Genomic DNA, 14357 nt, shown 5'->3' on the forward strand with positions numbered 1-14357 from the left:
TTAAGTTGCGTTATTGTCTCGTTATTTATGAACGTTTGCGTTGACTTTTTTTTTCGTGGTTTGCGGGGCTGGTACCCGCGAGGACCTCAACCTTGGTAGTCCGGAACTGTTCATACATGAACGACGCAGGAAAGACGGTGCATCCACGGTATGCTACTGCAGGGACAACAGCCGGAGGTAGCTGATGTATCACACACACAGTGATGTCACCAAGTCACCTCAGGTCCTGAGGTGAACATCGGTCGGGACCATTACTCAGACTGGACGCCTTTCCTAGCCTCTGCGCCCCGGCGAGAGTTCGAACAGACGCCACGACGGCAAGCTGCAACCCCCCACCATGGTGCTCAGCTACGGCAGCTCCCCAGTAAACAGCTTGAGTTCACGGGCCAGGTCAAGTATCGGTCTGTCATCCCCGTGATTACAAGGGCAGCACGTTACCACTCTACTAGGCACCATAAACGACTGACCTTCTAAGGATCCAAGCTACAAGCATTCCAGGATAATTTCCCCTTTTACGATCTCAAAAAGCGTCGCTTTAGTTTGCAATTATGTTTCAACAACCATCTTTTCATTTAAACGATCTTTTTATAGACCAAAAATATGGCCGTAGCATGGGTTCTAATCTTTCTACTGTTTTGGTCAATCTTTACATGGAGTACTTTGGATGCGTTTTTCTTCCGACCATCAAACTTTTGATTATGATTTGGTTCAGGTACACTGATGACATTTTTACTCTTTGGGAAGAAAATTGGGGTCACTTTGGTGACTTTTTCTAGTGATTTTAATCAGTTAGCACCTAATCTCAATTTCAAGGTTGAGTGGGAGGAAGAGGTTAAGATTTATTTTTCAGATATTATTATTATGAGGAAAAACATCTATTCAGGCAGTTATCTTTATTTTTTAGTCAGCACTTAGATAATGTCAAAAGTAGTGTACCCTCGGGTCTTCTTTTTCGAACATTTAGAACTTGTACCCCTCAATTTTTAGATCAATCAGGTCCCAACTAATTAAATTAGCTTACCGTCTGAGGTTACTGGATAAAGCCTTCGGCCAAGCCAGAACCAGCTTTTTTAATACACCATCCAATACCACCAAACCATTCATCAATGAATATTCCATTTTCATTTTTTTTTTCGAATCATTCAACTATGTGACCAAATTTCTTCCCAAAGAATTAACACAATTACCACAATTACCGGAGTACCATTAATAAAAGAAGTAGTTCACTTTCATTAAAGGTTGAAAAAGAACACAACCCAGGTGTCTACTCGCTACCATGTAAGGATTGTAATCTAGTTTGCATTGGTCAGAGAGGGATCTAGAGACAAGGATGAATGAACACAAACGTTCAAACAGGTATGGACAAGAAAGTTCGGCATTGTTCCTGCACGTGAAACAGTTAAATCACTGTCTCGTTTGGGACAAAGCTAATCTTATAAATTTGACTGTGGTTTCAGGAGGAAGATGATAGATTCCACACTAATAGAATATTATCCCAACATGAATATATCAAAGGGCCAGTGGTCTCCGGATATTATATTCAACCCCGTGCTCAGAAATATTGTCAACAGGCATCTTCCTCCTGACCTCGCACCACATGATCGTCAGATCACTATATACTCCTCGCTTCCTCTTTTTGAAAAGAACTGTCATTTTGAGGTCGAAATATTTAGACTATTCACATGCCACACAGTCTTGTCCTTAGACTTACAGACGAAGACTAACAACAGAAGATGAGGCTCCAAGAAGAACTGACATGCCTATGCAACAACAGTCAGTGGAAAGAAGTAGGGAGACGCGAGTTGGTTACAAACCTCTCATCGTTCAGTTTAACACAGACACAGGAAGAAACCCTCTATCTCGGGTTGAAATTCAGCACGGGCATCAACCATAAGTTCACGATTGATTATATAGAAAAGAACTACAATTGGAAAGACAGCGAGTTAGAAAACGGGTTTAAACAGGGTATAATATCATGTTGCTCAATGGCCGCCCAAAAACGCGAGTCAATCATTCCTAGAAGATACACGCGGGCACTACGAGAACTTCAAGACAACGATGATATATATATATGTATATATATATATATATATATATATATATATATATATATATATATATGTACATACAAATATATATATATATATATATGTGTGTGTGTGTGTGTGTGTATATACATATATACATATGCATATACATACATACGTACATACATATATACATACATACATATATACATTGTACATATATACTCGTATATGCATATATAGACGGCGCAGTGGTGACTTTCGCAACCACTACTCCAGCTGTCCGAGTTCGAATCCCGCCCAGGGCTGAAATAATTTCGGTATTGCTGCGCTACAAGCTGTTAATCCAACTCTCGTGGGGAGTAGGGTGTACGAGTATGTGTGTACTCGTAAACCCATAGATCGGTCATATATGAGCTCTGAGCTCACACGGGAGGGTAATAGCTGCCGATCACAAGTCCAACACATGATCCAAGACCATGGTGAATCACATACATTCACAATGGCCTTGGATCACGTGTTGGACTCGTGATCGACAGTTATTAACCTCCCGGATGAGAGCTCAGAGCTCGTATGACCGATCTATGGGTAATACTGTAACCTTACACGCATGCACAGCCCCAATTCCCCCTCGCTAACGAGAGTTGGAGTAACAACCCGCAGCGCAGCGATACTGAAATTATTTCAGCCGTGTGTGTGTGTGTGTGTGTGTGTGTGTGTGTGTGTGTGTGTGTGTGTGTGTGTGTGTGTGTGTGTGTGTGTGTGTGTGTGTGTGTGTGTGTGTGTGTGTGTGTGTGTGTGTGTGTGTGTGTGTGTGTGTGTGTGTGTGTGTGTGTGTGTGTGTGTGTGTGTGTGTGTGTGTGTGTGTGTGTGTGTTTACCTACTAGTTGTGTTATAATTATACGGGAAGGGGAGCTATGCTCGTAGTGACCCCTCTTTGTATCTCTCAGCATCTAGTTTGTTCTTTGTATGTGTGTGTGTGTGTGTGTGTGTGTGTGTGTGTGTGTGTGTGTGTGTGTGTGTGTGTGTGTGTGTGTGTGTGTGTGTGTGTGTGTGTGTGTGTGTGTGTGTGTGTGTGTGTGTGTGTATGTGTGTGTATTTACCTAGTTGTATTTACCTAGTTGTATTTTACGGGAAGGGGAGCTATGCTCGTGGTATCCCGTCTTCATATCTCGTTTTATCTAGACTGTTTTTGAATTCGTGTATTGTTTTTGCACACAAAACTTTCGCGTCTAACTTGTTCCAAACGTCTATTACCCTGTGGAGAAATCTGTTCTTTTTCAGGTCTCTTCTATAACTGTCCTTCTTGATTTTCTTTCCGTGTCCTCTTGTATTTCTACTATCCCATTTTATTAAAACCTATCAAAAGTTTCTATGCCTCTCATGATTCTATAAATAATTATCAAGTCTCCTCTCTCTCTTCTTTGCTCTAATGTCTGTAGCTCAAGTTTTGCTAGTCTCTCTTCATATGATAGTTCTAAGAGTGTTGGTGCCAATTTCATAATTGCTCTTTGTATTCTTTCAAGTTTTGTTATACATTTTTTGTACTTAGTGACCGCGTCGTCGCTGCATACTCCAATCTTGGTCTTATCAAAGTGGCTTGTAGTTTCTTCGTCCAGGTATGTGAATGCCACTTTGATTGTTCTTATTAAATTATAAGCTTCTCCAAAAATCTTGTTTATATGTTTCTCAGGGGACATATTATTCATAATAATGACTCCCAGGTCCTTCTCATTTTCTACTTTTTTTCATCTCTTCTTCCCCCAATGTATATGATCCCACTATTCTTTTTTTGCTTCTTCCAAATTCCATTATACTACACTTCTTAATATTGAATTCCATCTTCCACTTCCTACTCCATTCCCATACTTTATTGAGATCACTCTGTAGTGACTCACAATCTTCTTCAGTGTTCACTTTTTTCAACAATTTTGCATCATCCGCAAAGAAGCTCATATAACTTTCAATTACTTTATCCATATCATTAATATATATAGCAAACATTATTGGGGCCAGAACTGTTCCTTGTGGAACTCCACTAATCACTTCATCCCAATTAGAGTGTTTGCCTCTTATCACCACTCTCTTTTTTCTTTCATGCAAGAAGTCTCCCATCCATTTCAGCAGTTTGCCCTGTATTTCTCCTGCCGTTTCTAATTTCTTTAGCAACTTCTTATGTGGCACCTTGTCAAAATCTTTTTTCAGGTCTAGAAATGCACAATCACCCCATCCATCTCTTTCTTGTAATACATCTATTAACCTTGAATAGAAACACATTAAGTTTGTGATGCATGATCATCCTTGTCTAAATCCAAATTGCCTTGGATTTAGTATGTTTTTTTTTCCAAATGCCTTACCCATCTAATTTTGATAATTCTTTCACAAATTTTAGCTATCGTACTTGTAAGAGAGACCTGTCTATAGTTAGTAGGATCTCCCTTGTTTCCCCTTTTATATATTGATACTATATTTGCTCTTTTCCAATCTTCTGGAGCTTTTCCTTCTTCCAGTGAACTGTTTATTAGACTATGTATTTTGTCTGTTAGTTCATTCCTGCATTCTCTCAAAATCCAGTTTGCCATTTCATCTGGTCCATGCGATTTTCTGACATCGAGATTACTCAAGTGATTCATTATTTCATTCCTTGATACTTCTATCTCTTTCATAGGGGGGACTTTCTCCTCCCACTCGATATCTCTAGGTTGTATGTTCTCCCTTGTAAACACCGATTTAAAATGCTTGTTCATAATTTCTGCCATTTCTATTTCCTCTGTGTATTCAACTCCTCCTTGTCGTAGTTTCTCTAATACTTATTTATTTTTCAGTTTGTTACTTACAAATCTATAAAATATTTTTGATTGATCTTTACATTTTTCTATGACATAATTTTCGTATTTTCTCTTTTCTTCTCTGCACACTTGTACATATTAATTTCTACAACTAGTATATATTTTCCATTTTTCAGGTCTTATGTCTTTTTTCCATTTTATCCAAGTTTTATCCCTTTTGTCTTTTAATTCCCTACATCTTTTGCTGTACCAACACTTTACATACTCTTTTTCTTGCTTTTGTCTTGCAACATACTTTTCCACTCCTTTATAAATCTTTGTCAAAAATTCCATTTATTTTCTACTTTTTTTTCCTCCTTCTGTATTCTTTCCCAGTCAGCTTTTTGAGAGAATTCTTTTATTTTATCAAAGTTTGTTTTTTCATACATCAATATTCCCTTTCTATATTGTTCGTTTTTTCATGTATTTTTCTCATTTAAATCCAGCTCAACCAATATGTGGTCACTTTTACTTATTGGTGTCTTATATTCAATCTTGTTCACTATTTCAGGTTCTGATGTGATTATTAGGTCCAGTTTCAATGGTTCTTCCTCATTTCTATACCTAGTATTCTCTTGTATCCATTGCGTCATTGTATGTTCTATAATCATATCAAGTAGTACGTTTCCCCATAGGTCGTCTCCACCCTTCACTGTCATCTCTTCCCAGCAGATTTCTTTACAATTAAAGTCACCCATTATAACTATTCTTCCTCCATCTTCCATTATCTTATTTAGTGTTATCCTTGTGTCATCTAACATATTTTTGTGTTCTTTCTCTTCCCACGAAGCCGTTTTAGGAGGCACATAATTTACTACAAACTTCCTGCTCTTCCCATCCTTGTCCTCCACTTCCATCATAATCATCTCTACTCTAGTCATTCCATATGTGACATTCCTCACATTTATATCCTTCATAGTCAGGAACATAACTCCACCCCCTTGTTTTACCTCTCTGTTTCTAATCCAATAATTATATGCACCATGTCCTACACTGTTGGGTGGTAGTGGACCTTTCAATTTTGTCTCTACAATTCCCATTATGTCCAGTTCTTTTTCCTTCAAATAATCATTCACTTCATTCAAGCCTGTTATTAAGGCATCTATATTTGTGTAAGACACTTTTAATTTTCTGCTACTTCCATCGTGTTTTCTGTTTCCCTTCTGTTTTTCTCTCCTATGAACCATTTCCTCACTTTAATATTCATTACTCTCCAATAGAATTTCTCTTTTTCTGACTCTGTTCTTTTCTCGTTTTTTTTCCTTAGCTTCTAGTCTTTTTGTTTTCTCCTCCTCTCTTTCCTCTTTATTCACTTCTCTTTTTATCCATACCTGTTCATATTGATCACTTTTTGCTAGTTTCCCTGTTTTTGCTAAGATATTATCTGCTGTCGTTTGTGACCTGAATTTAACCTTAATTGATCTGGTCTTATCTGTATTATATTTCCCTAGTCTATATATTTCTTCTATCTCTTTCCCTGTTTCTGGTTCATCTTCTTGAACTACTTCTAATATCTTATTTATTTTTTCCTTTTCTTCCTTTATTCTTGTAGTCCTATTTAGATTATACTTCTCTTCCATCCCCAATATAATTATACATTTCTTTTTATCCACTAAGTCTCTTATTATATTTTCCTTCTTCCTCATCACTTTAATAACTGTGTTTTTAGTTTGTTCTTTCAACTGCTGTTCCATTATACTTCTAAATTCTATTTTATTGTTCTCTTGTACTTTTTCCAACTACTTACCTCTTGTGCTATGGACTTTTTATTCTCTTTATTACTCCTCTTCAATTCCTCATTCTCATCCTTTACTTCTCTTAACTGTCTTTTTAATTCTTCTATTTCTTTAGTTAGGTTTTGATTCTCCTACTTTAGTTCTTCCAGTTTATCAACTCTTTGGGTAACCCAGTTTAATTGGTTAAACCTAACTTCCCAAGTTTCATTCATTTCTTTTAGTTTCTCCTCTAGATTTAATAGTCGGCGGAGGTTGTCATTTCCTCCCTCATTAAATCCATGGAAATAGTTATCTTCACCTTCCATTGCGCTGCTCTTATCTATATTTCTAATTCTTACATTTTTACTAATCTCTTCGACTTCACCATCGTCGTCTGGCCGTCTCTTTTTTACATATCTGACTTCCTGGGCCCAATCTTTCCCTTCCTCATTTCCTTCCATTTTCCTCAGTAATCTCTCCCCTTCTCCCTTTTCTTTACCTTCCCACTACACCACGAGCTTTCCCCTTCCCTATTGATACAACACAGGTACTTCCTTGTCGTTGTGATCCTCGTAATTTGTAGATTTTCCGGAGTCCAAGCCTTGTTGTCTCTTCGACCGACGTGTGTGTGTGTATGTGTGTGTGTGTGTGTGTGTGTGTGTGTGTGTGTGTGTGTGTGTGTGTGTGTGTGTGTGTGTGTGTGTGTGTGTGTGTGTGTGATTCACCTTGGTCTTTGGATCACGTGTTGGACTAGTGATCGACAGCTATTTCCCTCCCGGAAGAGAGCTCAGAGCTCGTATGACCGGTCTATGGGTAATGCTATGACCTTACACGCACACACACACCCAAATCCCCGCCCACGAGAGTTGGAGTAACGACTCGAAGCGTAGTGATACTGAAATAATTTCAGCCCTGACTGTCCAAAATCCTCCACCATCCAGCCCCAAATTAGCGCTGAGAACACACACAGGAACCCAAGGCGATCCAGTGGCAGGGCAGACGCCGATGATACCCGAGAAGAGCGGGAACAAAAAGAAATCACCTGGCGCAAATCACCTGCGCCGAAATACAAACTGAAGTCACTGTGTCCGGAGCACTATCATGTCTATTATTAGTTAAGTTCACTGAAAAACACCTGGCTGGAAAGGAAAAATGGGGAGAAAAAAGACATCGCCACAACGCGTACCGGCCGGCAATTCTCAAAGTCACACAAATCGAGTTCTGTATATATACACAATGAATGTTTACGCGCTGCCACCATTTAATGTTCTGGGTGGCAAAATTAAGACACAACGAAAGTCAAGGCACAAGTATATTTAGATACACAAAAGAACACAAGCACAAAAAATGCGTGCGGCAGTCGTCAAGGCTGCTTGAATACTGACTACTGACGCCACGCTCACATTTTTGGCGCCAAACCATGGCGCGCACTGCATCTGCTGAATCTTACAATAACACAATCATTGCACTATACACGACAAACATACAACATCACAATACAAGTTAATAAATATATTTATATACACTGTGCCAACCCAAGGATTCGAACCAGGTACCGTCGGTACCGCCATACTGACAGTCTGGGACTCTACCATCCGCGGTACCGAGTCGTGTGTGTGTGTGTGTGTGTGTGTGTGTGTGTGTGTGTGTGTGTGTGTGTGTGTGTGTGTGTGTGTGTGTGTGTGTGTGTGTGTGTGTGTGTGTGTGTGTGTGTGTGTGTGTGTGTGTGTGTGTGTGTGTGTGTGTGTGTGTGTGTGTTTACCTAGTTGTATTATACGGGAAGGGAGCTATGCTCGTGGTAACCCGTCTTTGTATCTCTCAGCATCAAGGTTTTTCTCAAAATGTTGTATAGTGTTTGCACACACTGTTTCGTTGTCTAATTTTTTCCATGTGTGGGAAGCTGTTCCTTTTTAAATTCCTTCTGTAACTATCTTTTTTTTAGTTTCTTTTTTGCGTCCTCTCGTTTTACAGTTGTCCCATATTAACAAGTCATCCCTATCTAAAACTTCCATTCCTTTCATTATTCTGTAGATAGTCAGCAGGTCACCTCTTTCTCTTCTCTGTTCCAAAGTTGGTAGTTCTAATTTGGACAGTCTTTGCTCATATGTTAGTTCGGAAAGAGTTGGTGCTAGTTTGGTTGTTGCTCTTTGTAACCTTTCTAGTTTTTTAATGTTCTTTTTGGTACTGGGTGTCCAGAGTGCTGCTGCGTACTCGAGTTTTGGTCTTATTAGTGTAGTTAGGATTTTCTTTATCATTTCTTCGTCCAAATAGGCAAACGCCACTTTGATTGATCTCAATAAATTGTAGGTTTCTCCGAATATTTTGTTAATATGCTTATCTGGTGTCATGTCCTTGCCAATCATCACTCCAAGATCTTTCTCTGAGTTTACTTTTTTCACCTTTTCTTCACCAATTTTGTAATCTTTTGATATTCTGTTTTTACTCTTTCCAAACTCCATTATACTACATTTCTTTATATTGAATTTTACTTCCCACTTTTGGGTCCAGTTCCAAGTCTTGTCCAAATCTTGTTGCAATGAGTTGCAGTCTTCCTCCGTTTTTTACCTTCTTTAGTATCTTTGCATCATCTGCAAAGAAATTCATATAACACTCTACACTTTCATCCATGTCATCAATCCATGTCATGGCAAACATGATCGGGGCCAGTACTGATCCCTGCGGGACACCGCTTTTCACTTCTTCCCAGTTTGAGAATTTTTCTCTAATTACAACTCTCATTTTCCTCCCAATCAGGAAGTCTTTCATCCATTCCAATAATTTTCCTCTGATGCCACCTTTTGACTCTATCTTCTTTATAAGTTTTTTGTGTGGTACCTTGTCGAATGTCTTTTGTAAGTCGAGAAAGGCACAGTGTCCCCACCCATCTCTTTCTTGTATTATGTCCATTAATCTTGAGTAGAAGCAGATCAAATTTGTTGTACATGATCTCCCTTGTCTGAATCCAAATTGATTTGGATTTAGTATAGTTTTTTTTTCTTCCGGGTGCTTTACCCATCTATTTTTGACAATTCTTTCACAATTTTTTGCTATTGTGCTTCTCAGTGATACCGGTCTTCTTTATTGTGTGTGTGTGTGTGTGTGTGTGTGTGTGTGTGTGTGTGTGTGTGTATTTACCTAGTTGTATTTACCTAGTTGTATTTTACGGGAAGGGGAGCTATGCTCGTGGGGTCCCGTCTTCATATCTCATTTTATCTAAACTATTTTGAAATTCATGTATTGTTTTTGCACACACCACTTTCTCATCTAACTTGTTCCAACTGTCTATTACTCTGTGAGGAAAGCTGTTCTTTTTCAAATCTCTTCTATAGCTGTCTTTTTTTATTTTCTTTCCGTGTCCTCTTGTATTTCTGTCATCCCATTTTATCAGATTCTCTCTATCAGTAATTTCTATGCCTTTCATGATTCTGTAAATAGCTATCAAATCTCCTCTCTCTCTTCTTTGCTCTAGTGTCTGTAGTTTAAGTTTTTGTAGTCTCTCTCTCATATGATAGTTTTGAGAGTGTTGGTGCCAGTTTTGTAATTGCTCTTTGTATCCTTTCAAGTTTTTTTATACATTTTTTTGTACTTGGTGACCATATCGTTGCTGCATATTCCAATCTTGGTCTTATCAGGGTGATTAGGATTTTCCTCACCATTTCTTCATCCAGGTATGTAAATGCCACTTTGATTGTTCTTATTAAATTATAAGTTTCTCCAAAAATCTTATTTATATGTTTCTCAGGTGACATATTATTCATAACAATGACTCCCAGGTCCTTCTCATTTTCTACTTTTTTTATTCCTTCTTCTCCCAAATTATATGATCCTGCTATTCTGTTTTTGCTTTTTCCAAATTCCATTATACTACACTTTTTTGTATTGAACTCCATCTTCCACTTCCTACTCCATTCTTGTACTTTATTTAGATCCCTCTGTAGTGATTCACAATCTTCTTCAGTTTTCACTCTTTTCAGTAGTTTTGCATCATCTGCAAAGAAGCTCATATAGCTTTCAATTCCTTCATCCATATCATTAATATATATAGCAAACATTATTGGGGCCAGAACTGTTCCCTGCGGGACACCGCTTATTACTTCATTCCATTTTGAGTGCTGATCTCTTATCACTACTCTCATTTTTCTTTCTTGCAAAAAGTCTTCCATCCAATTTAGCAATTTACCTTGTATTCCTCCTTCATATTCTAATTTCTTAAGCAACTTCTTATGTGGTACTTTGTCAAAAGCTTTTTTTAGGTCTAGAAATGCACAATCAGCCCATCCATCTCTTTCTTGTATTATATCTATTAGCCTTGAATAGAAACATATTAAATTGGTGACGCATGACCGTCCTTGTCTGAATCCAAATTGCCTTGGATTTAGTACGTTGTTTTTTTCTAAGTATTTTACCCATCTACTTTTGATAATTCTTTCACAAATTTTTGCTATTGTACTTGTTAGAGAGACTGGTCTATAATTGGTAGGTTCTTCTTTATTTCCTCCTTTATATATAGGTACTATATTTGCTTTTTTCCAATCTTCTGGAACTTTTCCTTCTTTTAAGGAACTGCTTATTATGCTATGTATTTTGTCTGCCAGTTCATTCCTGCATTCTTTCAGAATCCAGTTTGCTATTTCATCTGGCCCATGCGATTTTCTGACATCAAAATTACCCAAGTGTGTCAATATTTCATTCTTTGTTACTTCTATTTCTTCCATAGGGGGGACTTTTTCTTTCCACTCAATCTCTTCAGGTTGTATATTTTCCCTTGTAAACACTGATTTAAAATGTTTGTTCATAATTTCTGCCATTTCCATTTCCTCAGTGTATTCAACTCCTCCTTGTCTCAATTTCTCCAAGTCTTGTTTGTTTTTCAGTTTATTGTTTACAAATCTGTAGAATAGTTTTGGTTGATCTTTACACTTTTCTATAACATCTTTTTCATATTTTCTTTTTTTCTCTCTGCACTTTTGTACATATTCATTTCTATAACCAGTATATAATTTCCATTTTTCAGGTCTTCTGTCTTTTTTCCATCTGGTCCAGGCTTTGTCTCTTTTGTCTTTTAACTCCCTACAACTTTTGTTGTACCAGCATTTTACATATTCTTTTTCTTGTTTTTGTCTTGGGACATACTTTTCCACTCCTTTTTTGTAAATTTTTGTCAAAATATTCCATTTCTCTTCCACTGATGTTTCTTCTTTGTATATTTCTTCCCAGTTTTCTTGTTGGAAGAATTCTCTTATTTTATCAAAGTTTGTTTTTTCATACATCATTCTTCCTTTTCTATATTGTTCATTTCTTTTCATATATTTTTCTTCATTAAGTTCCAGTTCAATCAATATGTGGTCACTTTTACCTATTGGTGTTTTATATTCAATCTTGTCCACTATTCTAGGTTCAGATGTAATTATTAAGTCTAGCCTCGATGGTTCTTCTTCATTTCTATACCTAGTGTTCTCTTGTATCCATTGTGTCATTGAATGGTCAGTAATCATCTCAAGTAGAGCATTTCCCCATGAGTCATCACCACTCTTTGCTGTCATTTCTTCCCAGCAGATTTCTTTGCAATTAAAGTCGCCCATCATAACTATTCTTCCTCCGTCTTCCATTATTTTAGTTAATGCTATCTTTGTGTCCTCTAACATACTTTTATATTCACTCTCCTCCCATGAGGCTGTTTTCGGAGGCACATAATTGATCACAAATTTTCTGCTCTTCTTATCTCTGTCTTCCACTTCTATCATAATCATCTCTACTGTATTCTTTCCATATATGACACCTTTCACGTTTATATCCTTCTTAGTCAGGAACATAACTCCACCCCCTTGCTTTTTCTCTCTGTTTCTAATCCAATAATTGTATGCATCATGTCCTACACTGTTGGGTGGTAGTGGGCCTTTTAATTTTGTTTCTACAATTCCCATTATGTCCGGTTCTTTTTCTTTCAAATAATCATTCAGCTCATTCAATCCTGTTATTAATCCATCTATATTTGTGTAAGACACTCTTAGTTTTCTGCCACTTCCATTGTGTTCTCTGTTTCCCTTATGTTTTTCTTTTGTATGTCGAACTTCCTTAGTTTCATGTTCACTACTCTCCAATAGAATCTCTCTTTCTCTGACTCCGTTCTGTTCTCGTTTTTTGTCTTAGCTTCCAGTCTTTTCTGCTTTTCTTCCTCTCTTTCCTCTTTATTCATTTCTCTTTTTATCCATATCTTTTTGTGTTGTTCGCTTGTTGCTAGTTTCCCTGTTTTGGATAAGATATTCTCTGCCGTTGTTTGTGACTTGAATTTAATCTTAATTGGTCTGGTCTTGTCTGTGCTATACTTTCCGAGTCTAAATTTCTCTTCGATTTGTTTCATAATTCCTGGTTCATCTTCCTGAACTGATTCTAGTAATTGGCTTACTTTTTCATTTTCCTCTTTGATTCTTGTGGTTCTATCTGTGTTGTGTTTCTCTTCCATTCCTAATATAATTATACATTTCTTCTTGTCTGCTAAATCCCTTACTATATTCTCCTTTTGTCTCATCACTTTAATAACTGAGTCTTCAGTATGTTCTTTCAATTGCTGTTTGACTATGTCAGTGAATGAAATCTTATTTCCTTCTTGGGTTTGCTTCCAATTTTTACTTTCTTTAGCTATTGTTTCTCTGTTTTCTTTACTATTCTTCTTCAATTCCTCATTCTCCCCCTTTACCTCTCTTAACTGTCTTTTTAGTTCTTCTATTTCATCAGTTAAGTTTTTATTCGCCTTTTCCAGTTCTTCCAATCTTTCAACCCTTTTTAAAATGGTGTTCATATGACCTAACCTACTCTCCAAGTCCTCGATCACCTTATCAACCTTCATCTTCTAGTCTTGTCAGTCGGGGGGGTTTGAGTCCCCCCCACTCTCTTTAAATCCCTTGAAAATATTCTCATCACTTTCTGCTATATTGCTCCTATCTATACCTCTAATCTTCACATTCCTATTAGACATGTTATCATCCAACTCGTCTTGGGGTCTTTTGTCTACCCGGCGGCCCGTCAGGGCCATTTCCTCCACCTCCTCATTACCTTCCATTTCCCCAGTAATCCCTCCCCCTCTCCTCTTTCCTTACTTTCCCACTACCACACGAGCAATTTCCCCCCCCCTGCAAATACAAAAAGGCACTTCTCTTTGCGTTGGTATCCACAATCTGCACTTTTCTTCAGAGCGTTCGTCAAGCCGTCCGTTCGTTGAAAGTGTGTGTGTGTGTGTGTGTGTGTGTGTGTGTGTGTGTGTGTGTGTGTGTGTGTGTGTGTGTGTGTGTGTGTGTGTATGTGTGTGTGTGTGTTAGTGTGTGTGTGTGTGTGTGTGTGTGTGTGTGTGTGTGTGTGTGTGTGTGTGTGTGTGTGTGTGTGTGTGTGTGTGTGTGTGTGTGTGATTCACCTTGGTCTTTAGATCACGTGTTGGACTCGTGATCGACAGCTATTTCCCTCCCGGAAGAGAGCTCAGAGCTCGTATGACCGACCAATGTGTAATGTTGTGACCTTACGTGCACACACACACCCAACTCCCCGCCCACGAGAGTTGGAGTAACGACTCGAAGTGCAGCGATACTGAAATTATTTCAGCCCTGGGCAGGATTCGAACCCTGACCGCCGTAGTGACAGTCGGAGACTCTACCAACCGCGCGCGCACGCGCGCGCGTGCGTGAGTGTGTGTGTGTGTGTGTGTGTGTGTGTGTGTGTGTGTGTGTGTACGTGCGTGCTTGCGTGCGTGCGTACGTGCATGCGCGCGCGCGCGCGCGTGTGTGTATGTGTGTGTG

The sequence above is a fragment of the Oratosquilla oratoria genome, chromosome 16, assembly GCF_046742065.1.
Source record: "Oratosquilla oratoria isolate Oo_2021 chromosome 16, ASM4674206v1, whole genome shotgun sequence".
In the NCBI taxonomy this organism is placed as follows: domain Eukaryota; kingdom Metazoa; phylum Arthropoda; class Malacostraca; order Stomatopoda; family Squillidae; genus Oratosquilla; species Oratosquilla oratoria.